The sequence below is a fragment of the Tiliqua scincoides genome, chromosome 1 (assembly GCF_035046505.1).
Source record: "Tiliqua scincoides isolate rTilSci1 chromosome 1, rTilSci1.hap2, whole genome shotgun sequence".
In the NCBI taxonomy this organism is placed as follows: Eukaryota; Metazoa; Chordata; class Lepidosauria; order Squamata; family Scincidae; genus Tiliqua; species Tiliqua scincoides.
The window spans coordinates 266,167,214-266,191,179 of record NC_089821.1 but is presented as its reverse complement, the minus strand read 5'-3'; the positions used below and the strand labels follow the sequence as shown (position 1 = coordinate 266,191,179).

The window sequence follows — 23,966 nt, the reverse complement described above, 5'->3', positions numbered from 1 at the left end:
CATTAACTTGAAGAGTCCAGTCTGGCGGTGCAAGCAGGATATGTCTATGTTTCTATAACTTGTGCAACTTTAGCTATAACCGTTTCCTGACTCTCAAGTGCTTCGTGTTCTAACACATTCTTGCTAATGGAATTTAGCAAACAGGGAGGGGAAACAGAGGGCTGATCCAGTGAGCAATTTAAACTTCTCCTCTATATTCATGATCTCTGGGCTGCTTCCCATTTCTGCTGATCTGCAACACCATGCTATCCTACTTTTGATCCTTCTGTTAAGTAAAGCTGCTGGGGATTAGGGAGAAATTCCACTTAAGGTCAATTCTGAGATCACAAACCTCATTTTTACTTATAATTCAATCAGGCTTTAAAGACCTCATCTCCATTTAGCTTGCTGTGCCATCTATACACATTTCAGTTTCTTGGAGAGCACGCAGAAAGGTTGCTCCTTAGAAAGGAGCTCTTTGTCAGAGCATCAGAAGCCTACATGCATGTTGCATGACCCCCTCAACCAGACCGATGCACAGTGCATTCCCCTGGAATCCTTGGGGCTGAATGGCTTTTGCTGCATCATGTCAACATTGTGCAGTCACACCTCATGCTTTATCAAAAACTCTTATACTGTCCATGCATGAAGAGGAAGTGAGAAGTTTTATAGAGGACTTTGAGTCAAGTTGATTCTTTCAACTCTACAATTTTCAATGCTACAATTTTCTTTTTGTTAGACTGAGCTACATCCAGCACCTGCATGCTAGATCTAGCCCAGTTGTCCCGCCCCCTCAGGCCAGCCAGCCAATCAGCTGACAGCAAAGCCCTGCTGCCGGCTGATAGGGGGTCAGGCGTGCTAGCAGCCCATCTTCCTCTTTTACGCTGACTAGTCCCTAGAATGGTATCCAATTATACCACAAAATCATCTTCCTCTCCTATGCAGTGACTGAATTAAGTCTCAACAGGCAACCCTCTCTAACACTTATCTTCCCTTTGGGCTCTCATTGCAATTGCCCCTAGATGGCTAATGCCCTATTTCCGGCTGCCAGTCTCCTTACAGTACTATACACTTTTAACAAAATGTTATCTACGTATATTTGAGCAGGAGTGGTCAGCCAAGGACAGATCTTGCAATGTATACAAGACTGGAGATTCATTCATAGAATCATAGAGTTGGAAGGGTCCTCATAGGTCATCTAGTCCAATCCCTTGCCTAAGAGTCCAACCTCTTAGAGCATCTCCAACAGGTGCTTGTCTAGCCTCTGCTTGAATATTTCTAGTGAGGGAGAGTTCACCACCTCTCTTGGCAATCTGTTCCACTGCCAAACCACCCTTACCGTCAGGAATTTTTTCCTGATGTCTAATTGAAATCAACCAGCTCAATGCACAGTGCATTCCCCTGGAATCCTTGGGGCTAATTAATTTCAATTTATGTTCCTACCTATCCTGAGGGCTCAGGGTGACTCTCAACAGTCATTGAATTAATGTCAATTTGAATTTAATTTCTGAGGGGTGCCTATAGGGAGAGGAACATGGCAAATAGAACCAATCAAAAACACACACACATGGGGGGGGGGGGAACCAGGGTTATTGCCAGCTGACCCAACCCCAGACATCAAGAATGAGTGATTATAATTCCCAGAATACTTGTTCAATGGATTTGTTCACTCACATTCTCAAAGCCATTTTTTCTGATGTATTCTGCTTCTACTGGGCACAAAGTTTGATGTTCCCATACTGGTTTCAATGCTGACTTCAACAAATCCAAAAGTAGGGCAAGTAGTGGCCAGATATGCTTAGCTTCTGCTTTTATGTCAAATGACCTGTTTACACTTAAGAAATTTAGCACTGCATTAAGGATATTAGGCTGCTACAATTTTTTCTTCTGGTTACACATATACATTGAACAATATATCTTCCTCTTTTGCACAGACTAGTCCCTAGAATGGTATCCAATTATAGGACAAAATCAGATCAGTTTTGATCTTCCTCTCCCATGCAGTGACTGAATTAAGCGAGCAGACCAAAAAGGGGGCAGGGAGGGCAGCAGCATCACTGCCAAGAAGAATGGAAATTCTAGCCCCCGTTACACTTACCTTTGCCGTCAAAGGCCAAGTCATTCCTTTCAACTGCAAAAACACTGATGCTGAAACTTCTCCAGTACCAGCCAAATGAGTTTAAGGCTGAGATGTCAAGTTCATTTTGGAGAGGCTTAAATGACATTTTCAGTTAGGCACTGGAAGCCAATGCTCATGTTTTTAATCTAAGTTTGAAACATCACTTGAAAACAGCACAGCAGGGAAACATTTGCACAAAAGCGTATGCGCTTACAGTCTTAGTAAAGTTCACTACTTATTAGAGAATAGTAACACTGGCAGGAGCCTGTCATGCATTTGGTCTTGATTTCACTTCTCCCTGTGCTTCTTGGTATTCTGTACTCCCACATTGTTCCCTTGATATCATTTCTGATTTTTTTCTAAAATTAGAGCAACTTCGTATTCCATTAACCGAGTGGTTTTCAAACTTTCCACATTGTGGGAACTCATTTCACATCAACTTATTTACGCAATTTAAAATGTTTATATTCAGCCTTTCAGCTCTAGGCCTCACAAGGAAGCTAATTTAACCAATATTAAAAACAAGACATACACTAAACTATCAGCCTACTCAGTAAACTGTGAAAAATAAATAGAAACCAAAATCACAACTTAGAAACGGAAATTAAATACTCAACCTCAGAGAACTAAAAAAATTCTCGGAGATAAAAACTATCTTAACTTGCTGTTGAAAAATCTAGATAGCAAAGAAGCAAATTAAACTTCCCCTAGGATGTTCTGTAGTCTTGGTGCCACTCCTAAAAGGTTCTGTCCCAGATCGTCCCCCCCCCCACAGTATTTTAAGTGATGAAAGAACTTGAAGCAGGGAAAATCCTAGACTATGGGTAGGTTCATATGGAGGAGACAAAATAAGGCCCCAATCCTATTGGACTGCGCTACTGGAACTTCCACTTGCGACAGCACAAGGCCCTTTATGGCAGTGCAAAAGTCAAGCTGCTGCTACAAGTGACAAGAGGTGCAAAGTGCACAGCAGAGGTTCCCAGAGATTCCGCCAGTGCTGGTAAATTGGCGAAGGAGACAGTGATGGGCAGGGAAGGGAAGGCGTGGATCTCAGCTGCAATAGTGTGTGTCAGGATCCTATCTCCTCTTTTTAAACCTGCTCCACCCCTTTTCTCTTATGTCAGTCAAATAGCTGGCAACAGTGTTGGGAACTCAAGTCAGTGACTCGAACTCGAATTGCAAAAACGCATGATGTTGGGTGACTCAGTGACTCATGAGTCGCACACATGGAAGACTCTGAAAAGGACTCAAGTCAGGGCCCCCCTGACTCAGCACTTGTCCCCACATTGCTGACTCAAGTCTCCCTGTGTCTGGGTGTGACACTAACACACACAGGCAGCAGCCCTGATTTTTCCATAGTGGGTTTTTTAAAGGGAGGGGGTCAACTTTACTCTAACCTTTTAAAGTCACTAAAGGGCGACTCAAAGACTCAGACCCTGCCCCCGTTATGTCTTTTTCAAGTTAAGTTGTGGGGGGCGATGACTCAGAGTCTTGATTTGAGTCAAGCCATGCTGGGTTTTCACATCCCTGGCTGGCAAAGATCTGAGGAGACCCATAGGTGACCAGGAGGCCTACACAGAGCCAAGTAGAAAATATTTTTACTTATCTCTGGCAGGCCTCTGTTTACTGCCCCACCATCAGATGCAGCAATGTGCTCTATCAGTATGGCTGCATCATTGGTAATCATGGGAGATAGGATTGGGCAGCCAGTCTATTTAAGGTCTAGCTCGGTGGCTCCCTTAACCTACTGGGCCATTGGCCACAGCTCCCCATTAGGCTACAATCCTATGCATTGTATAGATTGGCATTTTATTAGCAAGGATTCCACAGCTCCCCTGGCTGGTTTCTGCGGCTCCCTAGAAAGCCACGGATCATAGTTTGGGAACTACTGGTCTAGGCCAGGGGTCTCTCAATTATGGTCCATGATGCACTGACAAAATAATCTCAGGTGTATCGCAGTGTGATAAAGTCTTAGTGTTCCACCTCACCACCTCCTTTCTTCACGCCCAATCTGTGCAGAAACTTGCACAGGGCAGCTGCTTCTGTTGCCAATTGCCCCAGAAGGTTCTGTGCCCTGATTTCCCAGGGGAAGTGGCTGCCCAATGTATCAGATCAGGCACAAAGAGAGGAGGTGGCAGGGCGGAATGGCAAGTCTTCGCCACCGCCACGTTGGAGATGATTTTCCCAGCACACCAGATTCAGCCCATGGGCTGTAGGTTAGAAGCCCTTTTCTAGGTTATCAGTCGTATCTGTCAAAGAACTATTGCATATCTGCATGTACATAATTCCTGTGCACTGTAAATGTTTCTGGGGCATATCTGAGGGTGCTCACGCAGTTTGTGTATGCCAGGGCTCTTTAGCATGTGTGAATTTGCAGTGCACCTTAGAACTCCAAACAGGTATGGCTGCATACTCATGAAAAGTTCCATAGAATTGAGTTGTTAGATGGTTAGACTTGGACCAGAGTCCTAGGTTTAAAATCCCACTTGATCACAAAGTCACTTGGGTCCACTCTCTTTGAGTCTAACCTGCCTCACAAGGTTCTTAAACACAGGTTACAATGGTTAGAATTAACAAGAGGAATTTTCCTTTTGCTTCTTTTTGATCTGTTTGTTTCTAGATGTTTCTGTTTCTCCAAAGTCACAATTACTTGAAATATACCTATGTTATAAACGAAAGCTATGATCATTATGCATCAAATCACTTTCTTGAATGGAAGGTTTCAAAAGAAACACATACGACTAAACCAAACCTCACAACATGTGCACTGAAATCACAAAGCTGGCAACAATGCCTTTTGTCCGTTTGCTATCATCTTTTTTGCTCTTATCTTGCTTTCAGGTTGTGTAATTCATTTCACTCGTCTATGGTTTTCTGCCAATTTCTTGCTTTGTCCCCTCCTTTGACTAATTTTGGGTGTCTGCAGCAGAGGAGCTGTAACATATGGGCGGCTTGAACAAGGAACACATTTCTGTCTGCTGTGCATAAAGCTTACAGAAGAACTGACTCTGAACGACTACAGATGTGAAGGCCTGGAAAAAAACCAGAAAAATTCAGAAAAAAATTGTTTTTCCCATTTTTTTTCCTGAAGCCTTTTTTGTTTCCCCCCCAAAAAACTTGGAAATATTGAAAAAAGAAAAAAAAATTGATTATGGAATATGCAGCGGCAGTAAAGAAGGTCAATTCTATGCTTGGGATCATTAGAAAATATATTGAGAACAAAACAGCTAATATTTTAATGCTGTTGTACAAATCGATGGTAAGGCCACACCTGGAGTATTGTGTCCAGTTCTGGTCACCACATCTCAAAAAGGACATAGTGGAAATGGAAAAGGTGCAAAAGAGAGTGACTAAGATGATTACTGAACTGGGGCATCTTCCTTATGAGGAAAGGCTACCACGTTTGGGCCTCTTCAGCCTAGAAAAGAGGCGCCTTAGGGGGGGCGTGATTGAGACATACAAAATTATGCAGGGGATGGACAGAGTGGCTAAAGAGATACTCTTTACCCTCTCACACAACACCAGAACCAGGGGACATCCACTAAAATTGAGTGTTGGGAGGATAAGGAAAGACAAAAGAAAATATTTCTTTATTCAGCATGTAGTTGATCTGTGGACCTCCTTGCTACAGCATGTGATGATGGCATCTGGTCTAGATGCCTCTAAAAGGGGATTGAACATGTTTCTGGAGGAAAAATCCATTATGGATTACAAGCCATAATGGGTATCGCAACCTCCTGATTTTAAAAATGGGCTATGTCAGATGCAAGGGAGGGCACTAGGATGCAGGTCATGTCATGTATGCTCCCTGAGGCATTTGGTGGGCCACTGTGAGAAACAGGAAGCTGGACTAGATGGCCTTGTGGCCTGATCCAGTGGGGCTGTTCTTATTTTCTTAAACAGATACTGAAGATTATTCAATAATTTCATTTGTAGACAAGATGACACCTGAAGATCAGGAAAAAATTGATCAAGCTCTTGCAAGAACAATATATTCTTCTGGAACACCATTTTCAATAATTGAAATACATACTGGCAGGAAGTTTTGAAATTACTAAGACAATCACATCATTTGCCCAGCAGACATTCTTTGAGCAAACTTCTTTTGGAGTTGGAATATGAACGTATAATGGAATCTGTGCAAGGAAAAATTAATGAAGCACTGTGTCTTGCACTACTTACAGATGGATGGACAAATGTGAGAGGAGAAGGAATTATAAATTTTGCTTTAACACCTCAACCAGTTTTTTTACAAAAGCATTGAAACAGGAGAGAACAGACATAGTGCAGAGTATATCAGCTGTAAAATATGCAAAGTCCTACAGAAAATTGGGAGTGGTAAAGTATTTGCTTTGCTGACTGACAATACCAGCAATATGAAAGCAGCATGGGATATCATAATGGATAAGTTTCCACATATTACTGCAATAGGATGTGCATCTCATGGGCTCAACTTGCTTCTTAATGGTATTATGAAACCGGACACCCTTCAAATGATCTATAGATGAGCAAAAGAAGTTATAAAACATGTAAAAGGTACTCATATTGTAGCTGCAGTTTTCAAGAAGTAAGTAAGTAGAAAAAAATGCAAAGAATAAAATAGTGACACTGAAACTCTGTAGTAAAACTCTGTGGGCTGGAGTGGTGATCTCCTTTGAAAGTTTACTAAAAAACAAAGAAGCTCTTCGAGAAACTGTAATAGCTGAAGATCTTAAAGTACCCAGGAGTGTAAGAAACACTTTCTTGATCAGGATGTCTTCTGGGTTCAGCTGCAAAATTCCCTGAAGAATCTAAAGTCAATTGCTGCAGCAATCACTGCATCTAAATCAAATAGTGCACTTTTGTCAGAAATTCCTGATCTAATGACCAAGATAAAAAACTGTTTTTTAAAATCTCAGTATATCTCCACTTACAACTATAGAAGAAAGTAAAGTGAAATATTTTATTTTTAAAAAGGGAAGAATTTGGTTGCCATTCAATTCATGCTGCTGCAAATATGCTGGATCTAAGATTCAAAGGTGGAAATACAAGTGATGATAGCACCGTTACTGCATTTGACTGAATTACAAAAAAAGTATCACATTTAGGACTTTATGTTGGGAAGATACTTTCAAATGTTGCAGAATATAGAACATCTTCAGGGATTTGGTCCAGTAATGCAATTACTGCCAAACATATTCCTCCTGCAACATGATGGCAAGGTCTTTGCACAACACAGCCTCTGACTCCTCTTGCTTCTCACCTTCTTCAGATTCCTCCATCTTCTGCAGCATGTGAAAGAATCTGGTCTATGTTTGGAAACACTCACACTAAATCAAGAAATAAACTGACATGTGAAAGGGTAGAGAAGCTTGTTTCAATCCTGGCAAACCTTCAGTTTTTAGAAGTCCATAATAACTGTGATAATGACAGACACAACAGAGTAGCTGCAGAGACTGAAACGGATACTGATAATTACAGCTTAGAAAATGATACTGATTAAATTTCATGCCAATTCACTGAAACTTAGTCCCACTCCCTTCTATACACTTCCCCCCTTCAATTCTTTTTATGAGAATGGATTTTTTTAATTTTTATTTAAAACTATGGAAAGGAAATATGAATAATTGTTACTTCTGGATTTTTAAAAATTGTTTTGTGGAGGTTTTTGTCTGTTCCACATAAACTAGTGAACAGTTCAGGAGACTGTTGCTCCATTTGTTACAATTACAAATAAATATTTAAAAAGTAAATTCTGCTGGTAACAATTGTTTGGATATGTTATATTTTTAATATGCTAGTTGTGATAATTTTATGCCAAGTCAAATTGTCCATAGTCATATTTTATGTTCCTAAAGTAAAAGAGTGACTTTCAATCTGGAAAAGAAAAAAGTGCTAATGTAGCTTTTTTTCAATTTTTCCAAAAATGTCTAGTTTTTTTCCAGAAAAAAAAACTGGGAAAAAAACTGGGTATTTTTCCAAGCTTCAAAATTTCTGGAAATTTTACATCTCTATGAACAACCTCTTTCCACTGGATCATAAAACCTTAAAAGAGGATCTGGATAAGATGTAAAACCTTTGATCTGTGAAATAATTTTGCTGCTGCTTCCCAGAGAAAGCAGGCTTCTGCCATCATATTAAACATATAATATGGCTCTTAGGCTGTTTGACCTCTATGTTACCTGCTGTTCACCAGAAAAGAGGGCTTGCTGTTACAGCAAGATGGGCCACTGCAGTCAATTTATATGGTTCCCTAAGGGAGGATAAAACCCTTCTTTAAATCATGGATGAATGTCAAGATTAGCAATTTCTGTTACTCCATCCCTGCACCCCCTTAGTTAGAGCCAATCTATACAGGTTCAGACCAAATGGTAATACTTTTCACTACACTACACCACTAGATCACAGGCAGGGAACAAGTATGTTCAAATGAAGAATGGGATAAAATAACTACCTTCTTGCCCATACAAAATTAGCATGTTAGTTATGAAACATATGCAGGGATGGATTTTTTTTTTTAATATGAAGGCGCATTTAAATATTCCATCTTCTTCCTACTACCAGGGATGGTTGGACTTGGGACAGTGCCTGATGCCACCACCACCTCTTCCATAGTGTGCTGTGGAGAGGGAGCCCTTCTGTGCTCCTTACATGCTTTCTGCAAATTTCAGGTTTTATCTATAAGGACATCCAAACAGAGGAGCTCCTTCACTCACTTGGTCCCTGTAAATAAAACTGGAAGTCCTTCCCCTCCAGCTTTGTAAAAACCACACAAAGAACATGTTAAGGAAGTGAAATGATCCATTTACCAATTGAGTGAGAAGGAATAGATCACTGTGGCTCATGTCCACAACAGGATAGAGGGAGGTGGGAGCAGTGGCACTCAGGCTGAAGGGCACTCTGAATAAGAACATAAGAACAGCCCCACTGGATCAGGCCATAGGCCCATCTAGTCCAGCTTTCTGTATCTCAAAGCAGCCCACCAAATGCCCCAGGGAGCACACCAGATAACAAGAGACCTGCATGCTGGTTCACTCCCTTGCAACTGGCATTCTGACATAGCCCATTTCTAAAATCAGGAGATTGCACATGCACATCATGGCTTGTAACACGTAATGGATTTTTCCTCCAGAAACTTGTCCAATCCCCTTTTAAAGGCACCCAGGCCAGACGCCATCACCACATCCTGTGGTAAGGAGTTCCACAGACCAACTACACGCTGAGTAAAGAAATATTTTCTTTTGTCTGTCCTAACCCGCCCAACACTCAATTTTAGTGGATGTCCCCTGGTTCTGGTGTTATGCGAGAGGGTAAAGAGCATCTCTCTATCCGCTTTATCCTTCCCATGTATAATTTTGTATGTCTCAGTCATGTCCCCCCTCAGGCGCCTCTTTTCTAGGCTGAAGAGGCCCAAACATCATAGCCTTTCCTCATAAGGAAGGTGCCCCAGCCCAGTAATCATCTTAGTTGCTCTCTTTTGCACCTTTTCCATTTCCACTATGTCCTTTTCGAGATGTGGCAACCAGAACTGGACACAATACTCCAGGTGAGGCCTTACCATCGATTTATAATATTAGCTGTTTCGTTCTCAATACCTTTTCTAACGATCCCAAGCATAGAATTGGCCTTCTTCACTGCCACCGCACATTGGGTCGACACTTTCATCGAGCCATCCACCACCACCCCATGATCTTTCTCCTGGTCTGTCACAGACAGCTCAGAACCCATCACCCTATATATGAAGTTTTGATTTTTGCCCCAATGTGCATGACTTTACACTTACTTACATTGAAACGCATCTGGCATTTTTCTGCCCATTCTGCCAGTTTGGAGAGATCCTTCTGGAGCTCCTCGCAATCACTTCTGGTCTTCACCACTTGGAAAAGTTTGGTGTTGTCTGCAAACTTAGCCACCTCACTGCTCACTCCTGTTTCCAGGTCATTTATGAAGAGGTTGAAAATAGGGCACACTGCTTTTCATCTCTCTCCATTGTGAAAATTGTCCATTGACACCCACTCTCTGTTTCCTGGTCTTCAGCCAAGTCTCAATCCAGGAGAGAATCTGCCCTCTAATTCCCTGACTGGAGTTTTTTCAGTAACCTTTGGTGGGGGACCGTGTCGAATGCCTTCTGAAAGTCCAGATATATAATGTCCATGGGTTCTCCCGCATCCACATGCCTGTTGACCTTTTCAAAGAATTCTGTAAGGTTTCTGAGGCAATACTTACCCTTACAGAAGACATACTGATTCTCCCTCAGCAAGGCTTGTTCATCTGTGTTTTGAGATTCTATCTTTGATGAGGCATTCCACCATCTTACCCGATATAGATGTTAGGCCAGGGGTGCTCAATAGGTGGATCGCGATCTACTGGTAGATTGCGAGGCAAAATGAGTAGATCGCGGAGTGCCGACCCCCCCTTCAGGTGCCTCTGGGAGGAAACGCCGGGAGTAAGGCCCATTGTACTCAATGGGGCTTACTCCCAGGTAAGTGTGGCTAGGATTGCAGCCTCAAAGCCTAATCCTAGGCATGTCTACTCAGGAGTAAGTCCTGTTATACTCAGTGGGGCTCAAGGTACACCAACATATATTGCACACATAAATGTTTGTACACATAAATGTTATATGTTATGATGGCGCGAACATTGTAAAAAAAATTCTGGTAGATCTCCAGGCCTTGCTGGGTTTCAAAGTAGCTCTTGAGCCAAAAAAGTGTGAGCACCCCTGTGTTAGGCTGACCGGCCTATAGTTTCCCGGGACCCCCTTCCTTCCCTTTTTAAAAATCAGTGTGACATTTGCTATCCTCCAAACTTCTGGCACCATGGCCATTTTGAGGGACATGTTGCATATTTTAGTCAAGAGATCAGCAACTTCATTCTTCCATTCCTTAATAACTCTTGGGTGGATGCCATCAGGGCCCGGTGATTTATTGATCTTTAATTTATCAATTAGGTCTAAAACATCTTCTCTTTTCTCCTCTATCTGACTTAATTCCTTGGTCAGGAGGGGCTGTTCAGGCAGTGGTATCTGCCCAACGTCTTCTGCGGTGAAGACAGATGCAAAGAACTCATTTAATTTTTCTGCCATCTCTAAGTCTCCTTTTATCTCCCCTTTCCCTCCCTCACCATCCAGAGGGCCAACCGCTTCTCTGGCATGTTTCCTGCTTCTAACATATTTGAAGAAGCTTTAATTGTTCCCCTTAATGTTGCTGGCCATAAGAACATAAGAACATAAGAACAGCCCCACTGGATCAGGCCATAGGCCCATCTAGTCCAGCTTCCTGTATCTCACAGCGGCCCACCAAATGCCCCAGGGAGCACACCAGATAACAAGAGACCTCATCCTGGTGCTCTCCCCTACATCTGGCATTCTGACTTAACCCATTCCTAAAATCAGGAGGTTGCGCATACACATCATGGCTTGTACCCCATAATGGATTTTTCCTCCAGAAACTTGTCCAATCCCCTTTTAAAGGCGTCTAGGCTAGACGCCAGCACCACATCCTGTGGCAAGGAGTTCCACAGACCGACCACGCGCTGAGTAAAGAAATATTTTCTTTTGTCTGTCCTAACCCGCCCAACACTCAATTTTAGTGGATGTCCCCTGGTTCTGGTATTATGTGAGAGTGTAAAGAGCATCTCCCTATCCACTCTGTCCATCCCCTGCATAATTTTGTATGTCTCAATCATGTCCCCCCTCAAGCGTCTCTTCTCTAGGCTGAAGAGGCCCAAACGCCGTAGCCTTTCCTCATAAGGAAGGTGCCCCAGCCCCGTAATCATCTTAGTCGCTCTCTTTTGCACCTTTTCCATTTCCACTATGTCTTTTTTGAGATGCGGCGACCAGAACTGGACACAATACTCCAGGTGTGGCCTTACCATAGATTTGTACAACGGCATTATAATACTAACCGTTTTGTTCTCAATACCCTTCCTAATGATCCCAAGCATAGAATTGGCCTTCTTCACTGCCGCCGCACATTGGGTCGACACTTTCATCGACCTGTCCACCACCACCCCAAGATCTCTCTCCTGATCTGTCACAGACAGCTCAGAACCCATCAGCCTATATCTAAAGTTTTGATTTTTTGCCCCAGTGTGCATGACTTTACACTTACTGACATTGAAGCGCATCTGCCATTTTGCTGCCCATTCTGCCAGTCTGGAGAGATCCTTCTGGAGCTCCTCACAATCACTTCTGGTCTTTACCACTCGGAAAAGTTTGGTGTCGTCTGCAAACTTAGCCACTTCACTGCTCAACCCTGTCTCCAGGTCATTTATGAAGAGGTTGAAAAGCACTGGTCCCAGGACAGATCCTTGGGGCACACCGCTTTTCACCTCTCTCCATTGTGAAAATTGCCCATTGACACCCACTCTCTGCTTCCTGGCCTCCAACCAGTTCTCAATCCACGAGAGGACCTGTCCTCTAATTCCCTGACTATGGAGTTTTTTCAGTAGCCTTTGGTGAGGGACCGTGTCAAACGCCTTCTGAAAGTCCAGATATATAATGTCCACGGGTTCTCCCGCATCCACATGCCTGTTGACCTTTTCAAAGAATTCTATAAGGTTTGTGAGGCAAGACTTACCCTTACAGAAGCCATGCTGACTCTCCCTCAGCAAGGCCTGTTCGTCTATGTGTTTTGAGATCCTATCTTTGATGAGGCATTCCACCATCTTACCCGGTATAGATGTTAGGCTGACCGGCCTATAGTTTCCCGGGTCCCCCCTCTTTCCCTTTTTAAAAATAGGCATGACATTTGCTATCCTCCAATCTTCTGGTACCGTGGCCGTTTTGAGGGACAAGTTGCATACCTTAGTCAAGAGATCTGCAACTTCATTCTTCAATTCCTTAATAACCCTTGGGTGTATGCCATCAGGGCCCGGTGACTTATTGATCTTTAATTTATCAATGAGGTCTGAAACATCTTCTCTTTTAACCTCTATCTGACTTAACTCCTCGGTCAGGAGGGGCCGTTCGGGCAGCGGTATCTGCCCGAGGTCTTCTGCCGTGAAGACAGATGCAAAGAACTCATTTAATTTCTCTGCCATCTCTAAGTCTCCTTTTATCTCCCCTTTCCCTCCCTCACCATCCAGAGGGCCAACCGCTTCTCTGGCGGGTTTCCTGCTTCTAACATATTTGAAGAAGCTTTTATTATTCCCCTTAATGTTGCTGGCCATGCGTTCCTCATAGTCTCGCTTGGCCTCCCCTATCACCTTCTTACATTTCTTTTGCCACTGTTTATGTTCCTTTTTATTCTCTTCATTAGGGCAAGACTTCCATTTACGGAAGGAAGCTTCCTTGCCCTTCACAGCCTCTCTAACTTGGCTGGTTAGCCATGCGGGCACTCTCCTGGATTTAGTGGAACCCTTCTTTCTTTGCGGTATACACCTCTGCTGGGCCTCTATTACTGTTGTTTTAAGCAGCCTCCATGCACTCTGGAGAGACTGGACTCTTTTTACCCTCCCTTTCAACCTCCTTCTAACCAGCCTCCTCATTTGAGGGAAGTCCGCCATGCGTTCCTCATAGTCTCGCTTGGCCTCCAGTATCACCTTCTTACAGTTCTTTTGCCACAGTTTATGTTCCTTTTTATTCTCCTCATTAGGGCAAGACTTCCATTTACAGAAGGAAGCTTCCTTGCCCTTTAAGGCCTCTCTTACTTGGCTCGTTAGCCATGTGGGCATCCTCCTGGACTTAGTCGAGCCTTTCTTCCTTTGCGGTATACACCTCTGCTGGGCCTCTATTACTGTTGTTTTAAGCAGCCTCCATGCACTCTGGAGAGATTGGACTCTTTTTACCTTCCCTTTCAACCTCCTTTTAACTAGCCTCCTCATTTGAGGGAAGACCGTCTGTTGAAAGTCAAGGGTTTTTGAATGAGGAAATGTCAGAGAAATTTTACTAGAATGGCATAAATTTAAAGTTTATTTGGAGAAAAATTAGGAGGTTAGGGGTCTATTATGGTTATTTGAATGATAATAAGAGCTATATAATGAACAAGAGTTTAGCTTGGTAATAAATAAATTTGGTATAATTTAGCCTGGTATAAGTAATTAAATTTGCAAATGGTAAAAGACGCTGTGGGTAAAAGTCCGAGGTGGGGAGGGAGGTGGGGAGTGGAAATGGGATAAAGGTAATGATTGAAATGAAAATTGTTGATTTGGATTTATTGAAGATACGAGTATTGTGATAATCTCAATAAAAATGTATTTTTAAAAAAAAAGGAAGTCAAGGGTTTTTGTGAGAGATTTGCTTGGTATTCTTCTCCCGATGTGCATGTCAGAATGGATCGTAGCATGATCACTGTTCCCCAATGGCTATGTAACACTGACATCTCTAACCAGGTCCTGAGTACCGCACAATATTAAATCCAGAGTCACCTGTCCTCTGGTGTGCTCCATGACTAGCTGCTCTAAGGCACAGTCATTTAGCATGTAAAGAAATCTGGTCTTCTTTTCATGACCAGAACACAAATTGACCCAGTCTATATGAGGATAATTGAAGTCCCCCATGATTACAACCCTGTCCCTCCTTGTCACCTCCCTGATCTGTTTCCTCATTTCAAGGTCCCCTTCCAATTTCTGGTCTGGAGGACAACAGTACACCCCCAGTATTACATCGCTCCTCAGGCCTGGTAGTTTAACCCACAGAGATTCTATGTTGGAGTCAGACCTGCCTTCAATCTCTACTTTGCTAGATTTTATCCCTTCCTTAATGTAAACGGCCACCCCACCTCCAACTCGCCCCTCCCTGTCCCTCCGGTAGAGTTTATAGCCCAGGATTGCCGTATCCCACTGATTTTCTGCATTCCACCAGGTTTCCGTTACACCCACTATGTCAATGTTTTCCCTTGTCACCAGACATTCCAGTTCTCCCATCTTTGCTCAGAGACCTCAGGCATTTGCATAAAAGTATTTGTACATGGAATGCCCCAAGATGGGCTGCTTATTAGCTCCTTTATCCCCACATCCTCTCATTGTGCCAAACTGTCTATCACATCCCATCTGCTACCCCCTCACTCCCCCACCATCTGCTGCTAACACAAGCCACATCAGGTCACCTCATGACCGGGCTGGCAGTGCCTACCATACAGGTTTGGTCACAGATGGTAGCCAGTATAGGCTGTTCTTTCTCCAAGGCTCCCCTGCTCTGAAATGGTCACAAACACTGGCCCTCTCTTAGGATCCCCTATGGTTCCTGTGCTTTCTTTCAAGCTACCTGTATTCAAACTTGGGATGAGAACAGAAGCAGGAGAGAAGATGCATCTTTCCTTTTTCTCCTCCATAAGGAAACCGATTTGCACCTTAAACCTTCCAATCTTTGAAAAAGATGGAAAGCTATTGTTTTCGATTGGCTTTGGAGGCCCTATTTTGTGTAGGGAGGCAATGTCTACTGCCTTTTCTCAGGCAGGCAAGATAAAATCCTTTTGGGGATAGTGTAAAAACTATGCAACACTATCCTCAGGAAGACTGTGTGTTCCCCAATCCATCACTCTAATCTCACCTGTTTACAGGGGTTTTGGCTCTTATGATATAATTTCTTGCTATTTTTGCTTTTGCTACTCTATTATTGTGGTGGTGGTTTATTGTAATGTTTTATTATGACAATGTCTGTAGTTTGGATTTCTCTTGACAGAAAAGCAGGGTACACATTTTTAAAATAAATCCTTATGTGTAACCATCAACCAACAGTTTTTGAGTGAGTGAGTGAGTGAGTGAGTGAGTGAGTGAGTGAGTGAGTGAGTGAGTGATAATGCATGCTATATTATATTGTTTATCACTGTCATTGTTACCATAATAGTTACCTGGTGCCAGTCTCCTCCCTTCACACAGTTTTAACAGCAGCTATCACAAACCAGCTTTTGTGTTTTTCTTTTAATAATTCTCAAGCATTTTTAAAAGATTTTAATTTATTTTTCTTTTGCTGTTAACCAAAAGATATTTCAAGCTGCCCTAATAAGATCCTAGAGCTCCAAGGGAATTTCCTTATCTGAAGTTTCTTTTCTTTTTTCTTCCATTTATCCTGGTAATTAGATTTGTCTTCCAGATCAAGTTTAATAAGTTCACTATGTAGTTTTGATGCCTTTGGAGTCTCTAGAGTTCATTAGCACCTTTTCAATCACAGTAAGTGGTCTCTTGAAGCCCGCCGTTTCTCAGGGGTTTGAAATATAATGTTTTAATTGTATATAATTAAATACTGCTTGCCTTATGTAGACTGAAAACTCTTTGTAATTTTTCCAACTCCAGGGCATTCTCCCCCCCCCCCTTTAATTAGCTGCCCTAAGTCTTCCTGTAGTCCTCTTCTCCCCATAGGTATCGAGACTTCCTGGAGAGAAAATTGGACCACATCTAATTTTTAGTAAAATTGAAGGAGAAGGACTGACTCAACCATTTGCTTTATATCAGACATTAATGTTAACGGAAAGGGTTAGAGCCCTTGTCTGCAAGGCTGAGATCTCTCAGAAAGGGCAAACAATTAATGAAAGGGCACATGCGAATAATAACCAACTGGAATACAAAACCAAGGAAGGGAACTGTATGTCTTTGGAAAAGCCAATGATTTTTCCCCAGGACACCCACACCCCTTCTCCCACATTTATGTAAAGCAAACCATGTTAAGCCTGTGTTCCCCCCACACTACCCTCCTCTTACCCTGTTCCATCCACTCCCCATCTCCCCCCACTCCAAAAATACTCACAACTGGTTGGTACTGCAGGAGCGCCAACCGTCCCTCCACACAGTGCTGAGGCTCAGCGCCTCTCCAGGTGCCACGGATGTGTCTTACAGCACTTTTGCAACACCCAGAGCTGGTGCTGAGCTCAGTGCTGGCACTGACAGCTAATAGGATTGGGCCCTCAGTCAGTTGGCTTACAGGGCACTTCTCTTCGATGTGCATGTACATGGTTCTCAATGACAGCAGATCCTCCTCTATCTTCCCAAGAAACGTCTCTGAGAGGAAAGCCACTCTGATCATCAATCTGCATTTCTGTCCCTGTTGCTTGTTCATGCACACAAACAAAGCTTTAAAGCAGCAGCTGTTCAACACACTGCAAAGCCCCAACTATCCCAGGCTTGAAAACAGCCACCTACCTGGTCATTTGTGGTGAGTTAAAATTGTCTTAGGGAGACAAAAACTCAGAGGTTTTGTAATCTGATTTTCTTTGAGGCTGACAAATGCACTACAAATGAGTATCAGGAGCCAATGAGGCTGGAAATGGAAACCCACAGCTCAGTGCACATCTGCCACGTTCGGTGAGCAACTGAAGTCGCAACTTGGAGCATTTATCTGCACCAGTGGTTCTCACACATTTAGCACTGAGACCCACTTTTTAGAATGAAAATCTGTCAGGACCCATCAGAAGTGATGTCATGACCAGAAGTGACATCATCAAACAAGAACATTTTTAACAATCCTAGGCTGCAATCCTACTCACACTTACCCAGGAATGTCCCATTTGTTATCATTGTTAAAAGAATATACATAGTAGCTTGTTAAAAGTACAGATCTGTAACATTTCCCCAAATGCAGTCACATACCATGGTAGCATCAAGTCTAATATATTAAAAATAAAATACTGAAATGAATGGGGACCCATCTGAAACTGGCTTGTGACCTACCTAGTGGGTCCCAACCCACAGTTTGAGGAACACTGCTTTAGGCAGTAAAAAGTACCTGGGTACTGGAATGATTCTGTCCATCCAGATTGTCCCCATGAGAAAGTGCTATAAAGCATTCCTGTTGAGGCTTTGGGCAATTATAGTCTTCCCTGACTCTGGTTCTTGGCTTGGTCCCTCCTGATGGCTGCATATAGCTCAGCTTTGATGCTAGCACAGATCAGTGTGTGCGCAGCTGAACTAGTAAAAATATTTTATCTGTGGACTTATTTGCAGGGTCAGATTTGTCTGCCCCACTAAGAAGTGCACACTCAGGAATGTTGGTGACCAAAAGTCTGCTCCTAACTGGGAGCTTGATAGAAAAGGCTCACCTGCCCAGTTCGAACAAGGTTTTGTTTTGTAAATTGATTATCTTGAGATATCTACCACAAATTACTTCCAGGATCCACTGGTGTTAGAAGCAGGAAGCCACAGTTCAGTGCACAGAGTAAAAGTGCTACCTGGATCTTCCTTGGGTTCAGCAGTTGAACCTGAGAAAAATTAAGACTCTAGGCAGCTGACACTTCTCAACTGTCTGGGTGCTTGTTGGCAAGGACTCCCAGAATAGTACTACTCTTAGAGCCCAATTCTATCCAACTTTATAACAACAATGCAGCTGCAATGCAGCCCCAAACTAAGGGAACAAACATTCCCTTACTTAGAGGAGGCCTCTGTGGTTGCACCTCCACTGCAGGATGCAGTGCTCACCACGTTGGCATGGCTGCACTGGCGCTGAAAAGTTGGATAGGACTGGGCCTTTATATACATCAATACAGATATATGGCAGAATTATCAGTACATGCATGAAATTACAAATACCCCCAAGTATTTTGGGCATGTGAATGGCTAAGAACTCTGTTTGTGTCTTCCACCTTTTGGCTAACTGCCACAGATCTCCACTTGTTCCCTCTAGTCATGTGCATCTCTATGATATATTTCAATTTCTTGCTTCTGCCACTCCGGTGTATCCTAGTGGATATGTACACAATCCTCAATGAAGCTAATAAGTGGTTTCACTTGGCTCTTAGAATCTATGAATCTATGAATCTTACGAATCATAGATCGTAGAATCTACGATCTATGCTCTGTTAATCAAGCTCAGAGATGCAGCTGGCAGTGGGAAATTGCCAACAACAGATCATTACAAATAAAGAAATATGAGCTTGTCAAGGACAAAAGCCAGGTCAAATCCTAATGGGGATGCCTGTGTAGCAGCACAATCAGAACTACTTCCACCTATCTCGTCTCTTAGTTTGTTACTTGCTCTAGGAACAATATACACTGGTTGATAAAGTAACCTTATCACCATCATCTTGTGCAGAAATGCTGCCTTATCCTTAGCACAGTTACTGTAAGAGGTGACTGGTAGGCTATTACCAGTCATAACTGACAATACTGCCCTGGATGAGACCAGAATAATGCAGCTTCATTATCTATGTTATTCTAAATGTTTAGGTTATAAATGTTCGCAAAAACAAAAAAGGTGGAGCAGAAATCTTTATTTGTGCTAAAAAAAATTAGATTTTAGTATGGCATGAGACACTGGCTGATAAGGTTATATATTTTTATAAATGTGTGTGTGTGGCAGGGGTCTTTCTTTTTTGCAATGGCTTTTCCTCCATATCATGTATGAATATTAAATAATATTTATGTACAGCAAAGTTTAATTTATCCAAAATGGAAAGGAGGAATATGCAAAACTTGGGGGAAATCAGGAATGACAGATTCAATACCAATTTGGAAGGATATTCATGGCATATGTCAAACCCCCTTTCCCTTCCTCACATCTACCTTGGAAAGTTTGAAGAGGCTCAAGTGAGAACACCTCTTCCCCTGGCTATGTTCAAGACAATTGGGGAAAAAGAGATTGGGACAAATGAGCCCTAGTTACCCATGTTCATTTGCATGCCATTAGGGCTGAGTATGTCCTATGCTTGTGAGAAATCAGAAGAGCTCAGTACTTTTAGCTCCCTGGTCAGATTTCTCCTGATACCCCTAGTCTTTCTCACCCAAATAGCACTGTACCAACAGTGTGCTAACAATGTGGGAAAGATATATGTGACTGGCTCTGGAGGACAGCCCTTGTCTGCTACCCTACAGTCATGGAACTGCACAAAGAAGAAGGTACACCCACACTACCAGATAAGCATCTGAAGGAAGCCAAAGAGAAAGGCTAAGAGTACAATCCTATGCGTGTCTACTGAGAAGTAAGCAATATTATGTTCAGTGGGGCTCCCAAGAAAGTACGTATAGGATTGCATCCTCAAAGAGATACAAGAAGGATGGAGATACAGCATCAACTGGACACGCTAATTTCAGAAGGAGTAGGGGGATCTGGTATTCAATTTGGCTCACCAGCAAAACCAGCTTCCAGTCAGTGCTTCAATTATTTATGACTATTTCTTTAATTATCAAACAATCCACAAAACCCTGGAGGATACTCAATTTTAGCCCATTTGTGCCACCACTTAAATTCTTTAAAAAGTAGCTCAGGGAGATGTCACAAAAAGGAAAAGGGTTAGGTTCTGTAAAGTTTGGCTTCTCTGTATCAGCAGTGTTTCTCTGATAGTTGGTTTTATGCTTAGTTCTATTTGCTATTGGGATTATATATTGATTTGCTATTATGATTATATATGATCATAAGTTGCTTTTGAGTGTTTCATGTTGAGACAAAGGGGAATATGAATTATTTTAATAAATAAAATAATTCTAGAACTGCCTTCTGTAGCCCTGCAGCCTGTCTTGAGGTTCCAGAAATGGACTTAGGCCCAATTAATTTCACCCTTTATCAACAAGCAATGAAAGAGATCTGCTGCCTGCACAACAAACCAAAAAGGGATTTTTTTTTTTTAAATCCCCATCTGGTTCTACAGCCCTCCAGTCTTTTTGCAATGATTCTGTTATCAGTCCCAGACAGAACAAAATACAGCTGCAGCTGTCAAAAGCAATTCGCTTTATTTATATCTTAATTCATTGGCAGAAAGTCTGGGATCCTATGCAGAGAATTTACAAATACATTTTTCTAGATACTTTTAGCTTTGGGCGGTACCTTTCTCCTCTCATGTTGAAAAGCAGATTTTTTTTTCTTTTAAATTGCTGACTTATAAAAAGTAGATTGCTATACATTGAAAAAGTAGAAAACCTGCAAAATGATTTGTAGTGTTTGGACTTTTAAAAATATATTAAGTCTACAAGCTTTCACAGATTAATCAAAAAAAGCTTTAAATGACTGATAGGTGAGGTCAGATTTTAATCAGGGGGATTAAGAATTCAGAACACATTACTTTATACTGAGACTATTTTCTTCTTGTGAATTAGGATCCTGTTGCACATTACAACAAATGCATCTTGTATTTCTGTCTTTTTTTTTTTTTAAACAACAGCCCAATCCAGATCAAGGCAACAAGATTAACCCTTCCCTCCACCACCGCAACCCCTACCCTGATCTCAAAGAAAATCACACCACTAGCTAGAGTGAACCTTCAATTTAACCTCGAATTAAGAGAGTTTGGAAACAATTGGTTTCTGCTTCATTGAAAAATAGACCTACAAATTTTGTGCATGCAAGTCTCCACTGACTTCCATGCACTCAGCTTTAGCTGACTTTCTGCATTAACAGGCACCTGTTCTCCCCATTACTCCATTAAATCGAGAGTTCACTGTAATTCCTAAGAGGAATGCTCCTACTGATACCAACAGAAGATGACCTTCTCAGGATAATATTAGATTTGGTGGGATTTGTTATGACCACAGCATAGAACGAAAAGGGTTAATTCCCCTTACCTTGGTCCCAATCTACATTGGTGGAGGACAGTTGCAACCCCACATGGAGCGAAGGCCAAGAGATTGTTCGCCAAAAAAGGTACGTTGGTGGAGGAGGCAGGTTGGGGGAGAATGGGGCAAGGAGAGAGCAGAAGGGGTGACGATGGGGGGGAACAGATCCAGGAAGGGGTCAGCGGCAGGTTCAGCCACCAAATCCAAACCCCCTTCCCAGACCTGAAAAGTACCCCTTACCCAGAGGCGTCTTCTGGGTCTGCCATCCCCATTCCAGCAGGATGCAGCGTGAGCCGTTTTGGTGCAGCTGCATCATGGGGTGTGGAGCAGGAAGAACAGGATTGGGCCGTTATTAAGAAAACCACACATCACTGAGATCTGAAGCTGTTTCACAGCATTTACTGTTCATCAGCTTCAGCAGTTCTGGTAACATTTATGGTGGAGGGGAAGAGACATTCAAAAGGACTGGTGATAAATGAAAGGTGCAACGGATGTTCTATTTATTTCATGTTAATATTCAGAGAAGAAAGGTCACACTTCGGGATTTAATGGGAGGCAGATTTAATAGTAATGAAGGAAATCATGATGTACAGTGGTTGGGCAGGTAATTTTGAGCCAGACATGCTTGTTTATAGGAATAAAAATGCTGGTCCAACTCAACTGAAGTTAGTCATGCTTTCAATGAAATCGGTTGGGCTCAAATCAGTTGCAACTAACTTGTCCCATTTATTTCAGTGGGTAAACTCTGGCTTGTCCCTATACCATAAGAACATAAGAACAGCCCCACTGGATCAGGCCATAGACCCATCTAGTCCAGCTTCCTGTATCTCACAGCGGCCCACCAAATGCCCCAGGGAGCACACCAGATAACAAGAGACCTCATCCTGGTGCCCTCCCTTGCATCTGGCTTTCTGACATAACCCATTTCTAAAATCAGGAGGTTGCGCATACGCATCATGGCTTGTACCCCGTAATGGATTACCAGATCCAATACCAGAACTTCAAACCATGATTTCCATGGTTTCTGTGCTAATGGAGCATCAATGGGGAGCCTTCCTGCATATTCCAGAGGATGCCAACAATGAAGATAAGGTGGCAGAGGAGGCAGGGTGTAACAATGGAGGCAGGAGGCAGCGGGGGACTAAAAACGGGGCAGCAGTGGGACAAAGGGTGGGCATATCAGGTCTGGGAAGGGGGCAGGGTGGCAGCCTCTGAATTCTAATCCCCTTTCCAAACCAATCCCATGGCACAAGTTCATCTAGACCTGTACCAGCAATTTCACAAGTGCAGGTTCTAGTAGGCCCCTCCATGCTGCAGAAGCTTACCCAGAGGAGACCTCCGCAAATCCCTCCCCCCCCCGGCAGAATGAAGTGGTAGTCATTTCATCGCCACTGCATTGGTTGCGGTGGGGAGAATAAGATGAAGCTGATAGACAGTGTTCTCTTCTACCACTTACCAACTAAGGACCCTATCCAATCTAACTTTCCAGCACTAAGTTAAGGGACAAATATTCCTTACCACGAGGAGGCATCAGTAACTGCCCGCCCCCCACCACAGAATGCAGCACAAGACTTGTTGGCACAGCTGCATTGGTGCTGCAAAGTTGGACAGGACTGGGCCCTTAGTAATGTTAAAACCAATGTTTTCACCCACAATGTTAAAATGTTATGACGTACACACAAGAAACAAACGTTAAGAAAAACAAAAAGGAAGAAGCCATGGTTTATGATCTCATTGATTCGCAGAAGAATATTTCTCTAGAACTGGGTGACATTCACAGAATGATATTCATTTTGGTTTGAGTGTGGGATGTGTGCCATACATGTGTAAAACAACAGTTTTCACTTTATCCCAAAGCCATCTGATAACACAGTAGGCAAGGGATCACCAGAAAGTGTACTGTGATAGATGGGGAAGCCTCTGTGGATATGATGAGGTTACTCAGCTTTATATAATTGGGCCCTGGGGAAATACATGTTAGCAGCTAAAGCGGATCATTTTCAGAAGAACTGAGCACCCATAAGTTCTATTGATTTTTAACTAAGAGTTCTTGGCTCACAGCACCTCTAAAAATTAGGCCACAGCTTTAACACGAGACCTTCGAGGAGTGCTTTATTCTTAAAAAAAACAAAAAAACTTCATTCACTTCAGCACTACCCTGTCTTAACTACCCCTGTTGCTCTGATGCCTATCTTTTATAAAAGGTTTCTTATCACAGCTGGGATCTCACACCAATCAATAAAACCACTGCTAGAGCTCTTTACAAGAGAAATGAAACAAAAAAAAGAGGTATAAGACTCTCACACAAACATACAATGTAAGTTTTAAAATGTTCACATCAGCTCTGCCCAAGCTACTGTGTACCGACATTATTCCATCTATGTGGATATAAAAGTAACCTTGCCAGTCAGATCAAAACAATGCCTTGACTCGGTGAACTGGCACTGGGGTCATATTCTGCATAAAGTCTTCTGGA

The 23,966-nt window shown here is 42.6% G+C and overlaps 1 protein-coding gene across 1 annotated transcript in view; it reads right to left on the bottom strand.

Moving 5' to 3' along the window:
- SLC8A1 (solute carrier family 8 member A1) overlaps nucleotides 1-23,966 on the bottom strand; it is a 354,730-nt gene that overhangs the window by 249,897 nt on the left and 80,867 nt on the right. The gene's annotated exons all lie outside the window — the stretch shown is intronic.